At 42.1% G+C, this 15,000-nt stretch overlaps 1 protein-coding gene across 1 annotated transcript in view; it reads left to right on the plus strand.

The window, feature by feature from the left end:
* TBL3 (transducin beta like 3) overlaps positions 1-15,000 on the plus strand; it is an 825,158-nt gene that overhangs the window by 526,895 nt on the left and 283,263 nt on the right. The gene's annotated exons all lie outside the window — the stretch shown is intronic.

Consider the following 15,000-nt stretch of genomic DNA (forward strand, 5'->3'; position numbering starts at 1 on the left):
ATCATATGCACTCAGAGGTGTTTAAAGCAAGTGAAACAGTGGCAGTTAGTGCAGAGGATTGAGGCTATTTGTTGTTAATTTTTCTTGTGCTATAAACTTTGATTCAATCAGCCTTCATTTGTCTACTGTGTGACCTTAACAATTCAATTAGTCAGACAGTGCTGTGGAGCAAATGGAAATTTGAGCTGGGCTCCTTAATGGTTTCTTTGACTGCATACCTAGTAATTAAATATGAACCCATGAAGGAATGGGTAAATCAAGCAAGCAAAGGCCTGAAAAATAGAAGAATCTTTAACTAGCTCTTCAGAACTGAAAAAAGACTAGCTGAGTACGAGGCTTCAAAAAGAGTTGTTTTAATCGTAGAGTTAGAAGGCAGAGCTCACTTTGAAAGCCTTCAATGTGAAGTTGTTCTATCTCGCCGGTTTGTTCTTACACGTGGGTACGGAGCCAATCCCTTGGCTCTGAGTCGGCTGCTTTTCAAGCTCAAACTCTGAGAAGCTCGAGACCTAGTGCATATCCCATGATGCTCTACTGCAAATCCCCAGATCTAGTTTGCCACTGCAACGGATCTACAGCTCGTCGGAGGAAGCTCGGGCCAGTGACTAAATTTTCTATATTTATAGAGAATATTTTGGAAACTTTCTATCTTTATATTGTTAAAATAGATGTGGATTTACTATAGAATTAGTGTTTAGTTAGTTCGTTTAGATTAAGTGAATTTTTGAAGTGTTTTTTCTCTTAAAGGTTTTCTAGGCCTTTCTTACCTGTTTGGGCCTGACACGGCTCTGTCAACTCTTGTGTGTGTGTGCGCTTCTTTCTTGTGTCACTTTTAAATAACTTAGATATATATATAGAGTGCTTAGTTCATAGTTAATAGCTATAATAATTAATAGTTAAGATACTTAGATAACTTGGTGTGTAGTATTTCTTTGGCTTAATATTGAGATTCAGGGATCTGAATTTATATTGTACAATATGTCAGAAAAGCAAAAGTCTGGATTTAAAAGGTGTGAGTGTGGTCAAAAAATGTCTGTTACAGACAGCCACTCCACCTGCGTGTACTGTTTGGGTTCTGTTCATTTGCAGGAGGTGTGCTCTATTTGCCACTCCTTTAGCGCCAGGGTTCTTTTGGAAAGGCGCAGGAAGCTGGTGGATAGGGGACTCCTGAAGCCTGAATTTCAGGCTACGTTGGACAAGGCCGACCTTTCTTCAAAGGCTTCGAAGGGGTCGAAGTCGTCCAAGGGGTCCTCAGAGCCCAAGTCATCGGTTCCGAGCTCCTCTGGTATGGTTTGTTCATGGGCTCCACAGCCCTTGGAGCCGTGTATTGATCCTTTACCTCGGACCCCAGTTGTGGATCCGGTATTGGAGACTCCTCAGTCTCCAATTCTTCAATCGGTACCTTCTTCAGCTCCTTTGACCCATTCTTCAAGGCTATCTGATGTGGACCTGGACCGAGTGGTTAAAAGGTTGTTAGAGAACTCGGCCCTGGCCAAAATGCTTTCTGCTTCGAGCCACTCGGCTTCGAAGCCTGAAATTCCAGCCCTACTTTCTTCTCCTCCTCCTCCTCCGAAGCCAGTCGAACTCTCGGAGCCGGGGCAGACAGAACCAATGTTAGTAGAGCCCTCGGAGCCGAGGTTTGATCCACCTCCCTTGGCTCCATCAACCTTGATCTCCTCTGTTCCGACCAGGGAGTCTCTGGGCCGACAGTCCCTCGCTAGCTCCGGGGTGGAGAGTCGGACCGATACTTCAGTTCCGACCCTTCCCCTCAGGGCTTCGGCTCCATCCTCTGGATTGGGGTCTCGGCTCGGGGAGAGCTGACGGCCTCTTCGAAGCCGACAGACTTCTCGGACCGGGATTCTGGTGCCTTCGATGCCATAAGGAAGGTCATGTCTGCTAAGACCACTACCTCCTCGGATCTTTCTTCCCCTCCCCCTAAAGGGCCTCATTCTACCTCTTCCCCACAGGTCCCTACCAAGCGTCGAGACCCAGGGCCTCAGGTATCCCTATTGGGCGGCCCCTCGTCTACAGGGACTTCACCGGACGCTCCCACCGATGAAGTACCTAGGAAGAGACTGTGCAAGAGGAGACACTTGGATTCCCCACAGGAATCCCTGATATCGGATACCGACTTGGAGGAATCAGAAGGGTCCCCACGATCCCTCTCAGAGGATGTCTCATTTGCAGACATATTGGAGATCTTAAGACAGAGGGGTGATTGGCAGTCCCTTGTCCCTACTGAGGACGAGTCGGTACTCCTTTGGGTCTCAACCATCCACCTCCTGGGTTACCCCGCCCTTCGATGAACTGATGGATCTGGTTTCTCGAAAGGCGTGGGAGTCCCCTGATTCAGTGGGACCGGTCCCACGGAGGCCCATCAAGTTTATTACTTCCCCTGTTGACAAGGCCTTTCTTACCAAAGCAGTCCCGGTTGATGCCATGGTGGTGGCGGCAGCCACCAAGAAAGAGATGTCGGAAACCTCTTCTTCTGTCCAGTCACCTAATAGGGATTCTAGGACGATGGACAGGTATGGGAAACGCATATTTAGTACTGCGGCATTTTCCATGAGATCGCTCAACTACCTGACGCATTTTACACGCCTTCAACGAGATCTCCTTAGAGAGCTGGGAGATACTCTACAGGGTAACACAGCTGATGCAGTTTCTGAGAAGGTGACTGCACAACTCAACACCCTCAATTCTATAGTCAACTCATCCATGCGACTCATTTCTTATGCTGCCGATGGATCGAGTAGGGCGGCAGGCTCAGTAATAGCTCTTCGGAGACAGTCCTGGATGCGCCTTTCCTTCTTTGCGGAAGCCTTCAAATCTTCCTTCATCAGTACCCCATTCGATGGTTCCGCCTTGTTCGGGCCTAAAGTTAAGGAGACGCTTACTAGGTGTGAACAAGAAGGAAAGACTCTGTCTGCTGTAGGAGTCCATTTTTCCACTCCAACTAGACCGTACCCCAAAGGGCAACAAAGTGGGAAAATGTGGTTCCGAAAACCCCAAGGAACTTTCCAAAACACACCTACGGATACCCCCTCTAGGGGCAGAGGAGGGGGTAAAAACGGAAGACTCCGTCCAAACGGCAGAGGGGGTCCGCAAAAGCAGGATGACAGGGAGGAGTTCTCTGGTAAGCCCTATCAGCGTTCCAGAAAGGAAGCCCGGCTGTCCTTTTCTGGAGGCAGTCGGGGGTCGCTTGGCTTTATACCCAAACTCCTGGCTAAACATTACAACGGATTCTTGGGTAAAAAGCATCATTGCCAGAGGTTACTACATTCCCTTTACAAAACTCCCCCCCATGTGTGCAAGTATTCCAGATGTTCTGCCCAGTCTGAGAAAGCTAGCAGCCATAGAAATTCAAAACCTGCTAGACAAGAGAGTCATCCAGCCAGTCCCGGCGGACCAGATACGATCCGGAACTTACTCAAGGTACTTTTTAGTTCCAAAGAAAACAGGGGACTGGAGGCCCATATTAGACCTCAGCAAACTCAACACCTTCGTCAAGAAGGAAAAGTTCCGGATGGTCACACTTCAATCGATACTTCCGTTTTTAGAAACGGGTGATTGGATGTGCTCTATAGATCTCAAGGATGCTTACTACCATATCAAAATGGCCAGATCAGTCAGAGATCACCTGCGTTTCTGGCTGGGGGCCAGTCATTACCAATTCAGAGCCCTGCACTTTGGTCTCACCACAGCCCCCAGAGTGTTCACCAAATGTATGGCAGTGGTCACGGCTCACCTGAGAAGTTTAGGATTCCGGGTGTTTCCATATCTGGACTGGCTCCTCACCGCCACCTCCAGGCATCAACTAATCCAAGCAAGAGACTACACTATCAACGTTTGTTCCCTGTTGGGCATAACCTTAAACTTCGAAAAATCTGCGTTATCGCCCTCGCAGCTTATTACCTTTATAGGAGCAGAGCTAGACAATTCAAGGATCAGGTTGCCTCAAGCAAGAATCGTATCTCTAAAAAGTCAATTGTCCAGTCTGTTGACCCAGAACAAAGCTCCTGCGTCCCAGATGCTGCAGCTATTAGGCACAGTGGCAGCTATGCTGATAGCAGTCCCGTTAGGGCGCATGCACATGCAGATACTCCAGTGGCTACTCTTTGCACAATGGTCTTACCAACAACTGCCCATGTCACATGAGATTCTGTTAAATCTTTGCAAAAAGGATATCAATTGGTGGCTGAACAGCGATCAATTAGTAGTCTTGACGTCCCTTTGTTCTTCCCCACCCCACAGCCACAGTGACCACGGATGCTTCCCTGATAGGGTGGGGGGGCTATTTCAGGGAAAGCCTGTCCAAGGTACTTAGTCAAGCATGGAATTACATTTGCATATAAATGTCCTGGAGCTGAGAGCGGTGTTCCTGGTGTTGCAACACTTTCACGACTGTCTTCCTCCAGAGACGATTGCAATTCAGATGGACAACATGTCAGTAGTCTGGTACATTAACAAGCAAGGGGGGAACCAGATCGTATGCCTTATGCCGAGAGGCCCTAAGAATTTGGCAATGGGCTGTATCCACCAGATGCTTTCTAATAGCAATGGACATCCCGGGGTCATCCAACGTGATAGCGGACAAACTGAGCAGGGCCAGCCTGTTGCCTCAGGAGTGGTCCCTCAAACAACAGGTGGCTGACAAGATTTTCCGCAGATGGGGCCAGCCTTGCTGCGATCTGTTTGCATCTCAGATGAATGCCAAATGCAGCAGCTACTTTGCCCTTTATCCCCCACCGGGGAGCAACCCGAGGGACGCGCTCGTACACGATTGGCCCCCTGGCCTCCTATATGCCTTCCCGCCAATTCCCAAATTTATACAGAAAGCCAAAGGTCTGGGAAGGACTGTTATTCTGATAGTCCCATCTTGGCCTCGTCAGATTTGGTTCCCCTTCCTGCAGAAGTATCGAGTGGAAGAACCATGGATCCTGGACCCAGTGCCAGATCTTCTGACTCATTCGTCGGGAGTTCTTCATCCCTCCCTCATCTCCCTAAAACTGACAGCTTGGCTGCTCCAATTCCCATATTAGCCAGGTCTCAAGATTTGTCTCCCGCGGTCCAACATATTATAGTTTCCTCTCATAAACTGTCTACCAAGAAGCTATATAATAGCAAATGGAAACGATTTGTTCACTGGGCTTCTCCTCATGACATTGACCCTTATGTGGTGCCTATTTATACCATCGTAGAGTTCTTGTCTTCTTTGTTCTATGATAGCACAGCTGCTACCACCATAAGAGTTCAATTGGCTGCCATTTCCAACTTTCATGTAGGGTTTAACGGGTCTAACATCATGTCCCACAGACTATGTAAGGCCTTTTTGAAAGGGACCCACCATCTCAGACCACCTATCAGACACCCTGTCTCTCCCTGGAATTTGAATCTTGTTTTATCCCAGTTGATGCTCGCCCCCTTCGAACCCGCGTCATCCTGTCACTTGAAGTTTCTGTCTTGGAAAACTATATTTCTGGTAGCCATTACATCTGCACGTAGGGTCTCTGAACTTCAAGCCTTATCCTCCAAGCCCCCATATTTGATATTTCACCCTGATGGGGTATCTCTCAGGACGAACCCTACCTTTCTTCCCAAGGTCTGTTCAGAAACTAACTTAAATCAGTCCATTGAGCTCCCAACCTTCTTTAGACACCATACCAACAGACTGGAATATATGTTACACAAGCTTGATGTACACAGACAATTGAGATTCTACTTGGACAGAACGAAATACTTCAGACAGTTGGATCAACTCTTACCCAGAGAATAAGAAAGGTTCTGCGGTATCAAAAATCACATTATCTAAGTGGCTTTCTGACTGCATTAAATTAATTTATTCCTCCACTAACCAGCCATTGCTGACTAACGTCAAAGCCCATTCTACCCGGGCTGTTTCTACGTCATTAGCTCATACAGCTCATTTGCCCTTGGATACCATCTGTGCAGCTGCCACGTGGTCAAAACCTCACACGTTTATCACTCATTACAAAGTGGACAAGGACCTCCAGGGACAGGGCTTCCTTTGGTTCCACTGTGCTCAGGAATGTTCTCCCGTGAGCCACCCAGGATTAGGGTGCTTGGGACGCTACCCACGTTTAAGAACAAAACGGCGAGATAGAACAACTTCACATAAAGAAGTTATGTCGTTACCATAACGTTCCATGTGAGTTGTTCATCTCGCCTTTTTGTTCTTACATTCCCTCCCACCTTCCCCCTCCTGTTGAGAAAGATGGTTGCCTTGGTGGATTGGTCGGGTTTTGTCAGCCTGTCTTCTTTGGACAGACTGGTTGTCCTTCTGCAAACCTATAGCTGCCTAGATAGGTAGGTACTGTACTTCTTTTTCTTCCTTTAGGCTGTCTTTGGGTACAGCATACTAGATCTGGGGATTTACAGTAGAGCATCATGGGATATACACTAGGTCTCAAGCTTCTCTGAGAGTTTGAGCTTGAAAAGCGGCCGACTCGGCTCCGAACCCACGTGTAAGAACAAAAAGGCGAGATAAACAACTCACATGGAACGTTGTGGTAAGGACATAACTTCTTTTTTTTTCTGCTGTAACAGAGAAATTAGAAAGTGAAGACCACATTCATTTTATGAAAGAATGAGTAAGCAACTAGACAGGTGTTGCACAGCTGGATTTATTAATTGTGAAGATACATCAGGTGTATGCTTCAAATCTGTTCAAGACCTGTATTAGTAAAGATGCAATCATACCAGCAGAAAGAGTTGCAACTGACAAATTGTAGCAGAAGTTAAAAAGTATTAAAAATTGGAGACAGCAGAATATTTGCGGAAAATAATTTTTCGTTGTACACTAGGCAGAACACACGCATGTTTATCCCAGTGATCAGGGAATGTCGGGAGGCGGATGTGAGATTCAGATTACTATATGTAGCTTTCTTCAGAATGCTTTTTTATTGGAGGATCAAAGACATCTTTGAATGCACAACAGGCTAAGGAGGAAACAAAATAAGTTTAGTCATCAAAGATTGAACCAGTAAGCAGAAGGGGGATCTGCTTTTCATTCTGCCGACAGTAATAAAGCCCATAGAGAGACTTTGTCAGTGAAACCTTTTCCAGTGTTCCAAAGAAAAATGCTTGGGGGGGACACAGGAGCAGCCTAGAAGAATGGGGAGTAGCTTGGACTTGAGAGAGACTGGTGTTGGAATATGTAGATTATCAGGAAGAAGACCAGCAATGTTGTGAAATTAGTAAATAAGTGAGACTGTAAAGTACTGTGCCCATCGATGATAGACATGCAAGTTGTGGCTTTGCCATAAGTGGCTGAAAAGACTAGAATTTCATGGACTGTTAAAATGGTAAGTGCCATATAAAGCTGTACCTATACAGTGTTGTTAATGCTTAGTAGGGCACACAAAGGGAGTATCTGTTACGTAAACCATTTTTGTTCTTATTAATATCTGTATAAAAAACGAGTAATATAAATCGCATGTTCTATTATAAAGCAGTTTTTTGCATAGTGTGAAGTCATGGATATTTTAAGTGGGAAGTAGACATTTTATCAGTGACAAAACAGTGTAAGAAACTTCTCTGTGTGGAAGATTTTCAATTCATATATATTTAGTTAATCACTGTATATTAATAAGATCAGTTAATGGTAGTAGATGTAGCAAACTTAACTTGTCCTAAGTCAAAAAATAATAAAAAATATAATTTGAAATATTATACAGAATTACCAAGTATTCAAAAGTAATTCAAGCAGGGTAGACTGTTTCCAGTTGAAAATCCTGAATTCTGTGTGCTTAAAAAAGGATTTTTGACTGGAACCGTCAGCCATGCAGTACGTAAGATCCTGAATGATTTGTTTTTTGACACCTCCATTCAGCTTGATTCCGAGCCCCCTGCCCCAAGAAGCTTGACTGTTTCTACAACGTACTTCAATCCCATATATACCTTTATAAGAATCAGGTAGCTGATCCAGAGGTGATACGTTCAGATTCCAAGGGGTCTGAAACTCTAGGAGTCGTCTTCCAAATGATAAAGAGAATAGAGCTCTCAGCTGTTTGATGGGAAAAGAAATACTCCGTAACTATCTTAGCCATGCCATCAGCTAACAGTTTCATATGATTAAATACCAGGAGACTGTCCTTGACCAGCTAAAACAGAAGGCATAAGGGGTGGAAAGCAAGGGCCTTCAGAATGAAGTGCTGGAATTATACAATCTCAACACTCAAGTAGGAAAGATGTCCCTAAGATGTAGCTAGTGGATGCATCTAATGATAGGGCACTTGCCATGGGATCTCTTATTTGAAGACCTGCTTGAGAGAACAGCCCCTCACTGATTATGTAAAGGTAGACCACTTGAATGAACTTCTTGACAATGAGTTCCTCTTTGGATCTCCTACTGAAAAGATGTTGCCTGTTGGAAAGGGCAGAGACTATGTAGACTATTAACGACTTTCTGCAGTCCCTATCTGTCTAGATAAGTCCAGAGTTATCTCAGTAAAACCTGGGAAAATTTAGAAAGGAAAAAAAGGGAATGTTTTCCAGAAAGTGAAAAACTGATTCTAGATGAAGACCCGGAAGAATCCAGTCACAGGGCCTGTGAATGAACAGCTTTGACTTAGCATAGCACCTACATCTTTCCCCTTAAAACATGCCACCACAACTATTCCCGCCCATCTCCCCTTCCTGAAAGAATAGTAGACAGTTGTCCCTCTTCTTTTTTTACTCAAATGGTTTTTATTTTGATGAAATAACACAATAATTTAATACATTCATAACATTCAAGAACTATCATTGGAAATTTCCACACAGATCCTTTTTGACACCTGAGAAATTCTCAAAAATGAACCCTTCAAACAGCAAGTTATGTTGGAGATGTCATCTGTCCACTAATGCTGACTGGTCTCATATTTTTTATGACTGTACTAATATTAAACCATATTGGAATGAGATTAACACATTTCTTCAAGCTATCTATATTGATATATTTGTTTTAACAAAGTCTTTAATTTTATTGAAAGTTGTTAATAGTAATAATATGAAGAAAGATGATCTATATTTGTTGTGGACAATGTTAGCAATAGCCAGAAAATGTATAACTAGAAGATGGAACTCTAATGTAGCACCAACAATGGAGGAATTCCTATCATCACTGAAGAAGTGCATACTAATGGAGAAAAGAACTAAAGAGTTAAGAAGTTTTCCTAAGCCATTGGTTAATAGTCTGTGGAGGAAAGTTTTGAATTTGATTAATACCCTACAGATGGAACCAAACTCTTCCTAACCATCATAGTTTATATATTACAAACCAAGAAAAGTAGGCTGGAGATCTCCGTTCAGACTGCTCTGTTCCAATGTAAACCACTGATAACCACGGCCAAAATGGACACAAACACCAACTTTATTTACGTGAAGCGCTTTTTGTCTCGCTTATAGCGAGACTTCTTCAGACATGCAATCATTAACACAGTGTCAGTTGTTTAAATTATGCTGACAATTACTGATACCTCCCAACCACCAATCGGAAAGCAAAAACTACATAACCAGAAATGCCATTCAAACTACTCTAATTAATCCCTAAAGAATATATAAATATCTGAACTAATTAATATATATATATATATATATATATATATATATATATATATACAATATTTAATATATATATATATATAAAATATACAATAATGTATAAATTCCATCTAAAAAGTTGATAATTAAAATTTAAAATGTAAATACATCTAAATGCTACTGCAAATACTATGTACAACTCATCTAACCACAAATATCATACGCTCAACATTTCATTAGTAAATAAGACACACAACATGTCTTGCCTCCAATTAGTGGGTACCCAAATCATATCCGCACCCCCTTATATGTATATATATAAATATATATATATATATATATTTATATATATATATATATATGATTAATTAAACTTTTCAATTTTAAGATGCAGGCAATTGAATATATTTCATTCATGAAATATATTCAATTGCCCGCATCTTAAAACTGAAAAGTCTTTTAAGGTAATAGTATGAGTTTTTATCATATAATCTATGTAATTTTTGATGTATTTTTTCTTGATATATTTCTTCTCGAGTTATTTATGTATTTATTTGGATCCTATTTTATTAATCAGGTTATAAAAAAAGGGGGTGTTATTTTGACTGCTTGTGGTGCTGATGATTTGGGTACCCACTAATTGCAGGCAAGCCAGGTTATATATCTTATTTACTAATGAAATGTTGAGCGTATGATATTAGTGGTTAGATGAGTTGTACATAGTATTTGCCGTAACATTTAGATGTATTTACATTTTAAATTTTAATCTTCACCTTTTAGACGGAATTCATACATTATTGTGTGTGTGTATTTATATATATATATATAGGTTCATAGGTTCATAGGTTCATACTAGGCTATCTGCCCGAGGGCATTTACAAGCCTAGCCCATCGTTTTGTGGCTTAGGCCACCCCTTTAGTATGGGGAACTATACCCATTATTTTTCTGTGCCTCTGTCGAGCAGTGACACTGAGGTAATCCCTGGGGTATATCTGCGATCTCCCATCCATTGGTCAAGATTTCTCTTGAACAAGGCCAGCGAGGTGCTCTGCCTCACATGTACCGGGATTTTGTTCCACAGCATAGGGAGTCTTTGGGTGATGAATCTATCCTCCAGGTTTAAGTCTCCCTTGTGGCTCTGATGGATCTAGATTTTTGAGGTGAAGCATATTCATCAAATCTGGGTTTGACATGGCCTTGTATGTTAGGCAAGGTCACCTCTGAGCAAGCGACTGAATAGAGCTGGAGTTCTTTCAGTCGGGCAGCATAGGACAGATTTTTGAGACCCTTTATCCTTTTGGTGAGGAACTTTTGTGGCCTCTCCAGCTGCTGCAAGTGTCGGGTCCTATTTACCCCTAGCTACCAAATAGGTAGGCAATGCCTACCTTCACATTCACATATATATATATATGTATATATATAAATTAGATCAGATATTTATGTTTTTTTTAGGGTTTACTTAGAGTAGTTTGAATGGCATTTCCGGTTATGTAGTTTTTGTTTTCTGATTGGTGGTTGGGAGGTATCAGTAATTATTAGCGTAATTTAAACAACTGACACTGTGTTAATGATTGTATATCTGAAGAAGTCTTGCTATAAGTGAGATGAAAAACGCTTCACATATTTAAAGTTGGTGTTTGTGTCCATTTTGGCCCTGGTTATCAGTGGTTTACATTGGAACAGAGCAGTCTGAACGGAGATCTCCTGCCTACTTTTCTTGATTTGTCGTGTTGGTATTTTATTTTTTGTTGAGTAGTTTATATATTAACTTATTATTTAACTACAAATGTTTTTTTTTTTTTTAGTTGTCCCTCTTGTTACCTCAACAGTAACAAGTCACCCAAGAGAAATCGGTTCCAAGTCTCATAAAATCAGGCTATGCTTACAATTTCTGAAAAAAAAGTTTCAGGGCATCCCCCAAGTGCCAGAAAAATCATCTGTCACTGGATTGGACACAGTTGCAAAACTTTGTGGTTCAAGGACCTAAAATGCCTGTAGCAATAAGGAAGACAGGAGCACTTGGGGACCCATTCTAGATAAGCAAAGACTAAATAAATTCAAGCTACTAAACTAGCTAAAACTCCTTTCTATGATTTTCCAAGGAGTGGTGATGGTCACCCTAGATTTAAAGGAATGCCTACCTTCACATTCACATAGCCTAGGGGGACAGTTTCTACACTGCAAGAGAGATAGGGGACTCTTACTACAGTTTTGTGTTTTTCCCCTTTGGCAAGTTAATCTTAGAGGGAGACTTGTTTATAATTTCCATTTTATGGAGTATAGCTGTCCCAGTGTGCTACTAGTTACAGAAAACAAGTCTAGGCGAGTACAGTGTTTAGCCTTGAAAGCAGTAACACACACGGTGCTGCACAAACAGATAAAGCAAAAGTATAAAAAGCTGAGAGACACATTGCCATTACACTTTTATTTGTGCAGCATCACAAAGTGTGTTACTGCTTTTTAAAGCTGTCAAGTCACTGCCAGTGCTTTTCTGTAGAGACTTTCACTTGGGGTGCAATGTGATACCCGATCATAACAGTTTTAAAAGATACATGACAAAAGTTGTGCACCTTTAAAAGTGGTTTTGATCAGATGTTATGGCAGAAAATGCATAACTTGCTTCTGTTTGTGGCAGTTTCAGAGCATGAGTGTTGCTCTATATACGTCCTAATTTTTCATACATTCATTGATGCCTCTAAAATGTGCAGGTGACAGTTCGGCACTCACTAATATGTTGGACACTAAATTTAATAGCAGCCATTTTTTCAGGTATCCCGTTATACTGTAGAGTAGGTACATTCTTAGTAATAGAGGGTATTCATTTATTTTGTGCCATGTAGTTCGATAATATGTTTGGATTTGTAGAGTGGACCTAAAACCGTGATGAAAACATCTCTGTGCAAACTCATAATAGTCATATGAATAATATAGTACAGATACTGATTGCTGAGCTTTTTGCCTGTATTTCCCTTCTGCTTACATGAATAAAATAAGTAATACTTGCACTGCATTTCCTTTCTCACTACACACACACACATGTCCTTGTAGACAGACACACACACGTTGATGGTTAATAAGACTAACAGTAGCATACATGCCTCAGCAAAGAATGCCAAGTTTTACAGAACAGTCTGGAAAAATGCATACCTGATGCAGTAGCAGTTACCTCATGTTTTAATATTAGTAAATGTAGTATAGTGAGACTTATTAAAAAAAAAAAAAAAGACCAAGTATAATTAGAAATTATAAAGACACCGTAGTTAAACATTTGCAGAAAACGGTAGACAGTTTAAATTTCAGCTAGTGTGTGTAGTTAGTCAGGAAGGCGTACTGTGTAGCCTTTCTGCTTCTAAAGGACATGTCAGGCCAGTACAGGGATGACGTGTACTACGTTTGTTGCTGTTGTCTGGGCCATTGTTAGCGTTTTGGGGGTCCCCAGCAAATATCAAGTTTGGGGCCCCTAGGCACTTCTGTCAAAGTAACCCTGCCACTGCCACTCTCTGAAGCAGCCTTTTAGTTCATGCTGCAGACTTTTATCAGTAGTATGTACAGACTTACCTGTAGCTACAATGCTCTTACAGTACACCAGGTGTATGTACCCAGCTATATTCACCCATCTCACGTAGGGACATTCACAGTTACTGGCATTTTAGCTACAGCAATGATACATTATACAACTCTATGTACTGGTCTGGACTTGGGTGAAATGCTGTCTGTATTCTCTAAAGAGCATTTAAATGTTTTTTTCTTTTTACATAATCTTTTCATCCAGTGTTGGCTTGAAAAGAAATTACGATTAAGGAAGGAAATTCATTGCTACTGTTAAGCTTAAGTTTTCCTTGCAACCTTTCGGCACACCTTTTCTGACCAAAACTGCACAGTAATAACCATTTAGGAAATAACTCAGTAAGCCAGGGCCCAGAAAGCCATAGGGTTATAGGTTTACGATGCATTTTAGAGCATTTTCCCAACCTTTTAATCCAGTGATGCCATAAACAAAAAACATGAGTAATAAAAGAATTTCAATCTTTTTTTCTTTCAAGGAAGACATAAGTTGTGCCCAAGGCTTAATATTAAAAGATGACAAAATAGTAGCTCATAATAAACTGACAGGCTATTTGCTGTCTGGATACAGAGGTCGAGTCTGGGAATATGGCCTGCTTCCCTAACTCCCCCAAAAAAGACAGTCGCTGCGTATGCATCCCTCTGGTATTAGACTGGGATGAAAACAGAGGTTCATAGGTTCATAGGTTCATACTAGGCTATCTGCCCGAGGGCATTTACAAGCCTAGCCCATAGTTTTGTGGCTTACGCCACCCCTTTAGTATGGGGAACTATACCCATTATTTTGCTTTGCCTCTGTTGAGCAGTGACACTGAGGTAATCCCTGGGGTATATCTGCGATCTCCCATCCATTGGTCAAGATTTCTCTTGAACAAGGCCAGCGAGGTGCTCTGCCTCACATATACCGGGATTTTATTCCACAGCATAGGGAGTCTTTGGGTGATGAATCTATCCCTCCAGCACGTCCTATTAATAGCCGTGTCGAGGTTTAAGTCTCCCGCCCTTGTGGCTCTGGCGGATCTAGATTTTTGAGGTGAAGCATATTCATCAAATCTGGGTTTGACATGGCCTTGTATGTTAGGCAAAGGTCACCTCTGAGCAAGCGGTGGCGACTGAATAGAGCTGGAGTTCTTTCAGTCGGGCAGCATAGGACAGATGTTTGAGACCCTTTATCCTTTTGGTGAGGAACTTTTGTGGCCTCTCCAGCTGCTGCAAGTGTCGGGTCAGATACATTCCGAATGGGGCATTGTACTCAATCATTGGTCTGATGAGTGATGAGTATAGGGAGACTATGACCTCCCTTGATCTAGATGAGAATCCCTTCATGATAAGGTGGGCAATGTAGAAGGTCTTCCTAACTACTTTAGCTACATGGGTGTCGAATGACAGACTACTATCAACCTGGGTCCCCAGGTCCCTGATAACTTCCTCTGTACTCAGTGGATTGCCACCTATTTGGTAGCTAGGGGTAACCTTGTTTTTCCCGAAGGGTATGACTATGCATTTTTTGCCACAGTCATGTGTTTCAGTTGAGTGCTGACATAGATATACATAGCGTGCCTCCTCACTCCTCAACCCTAACCATCAATGAAAGCTACCTGTATACATGCCTGATGTGATATTGAAAAAATAATTATTGCAGTAATGTATTTTACTTTGTTTCTCATAGACAGTACACTGTCCCTACACAAGTTATAGTAACCTTCTGTGTACACCTCTGAGGTCTGTGAGAAAAGTAAAAGAAACAATGCCCACACTGTCTTCAGCCCAAAGGTAAGCTGTAATCACCTCGTGCACACCTCTATGGTTTGACTGTAATGAAAATTAAAGAAGCAACCCTCCCAATAACCTATAGCAGCTTTCTGTGCACACACATCTGAGCAGGGCTGGTTTTA

The sequence above is a fragment of the Protopterus annectens genome, chromosome 12.part0, assembly GCF_019279795.1.
Source record: "Protopterus annectens isolate FY-2018-M chromosome 12.part0, PAN1.0, whole genome shotgun sequence".
NCBI lineage: Eukaryota > Metazoa > Chordata > Ceratodontiformes > Protopteridae > Protopterus > Protopterus annectens.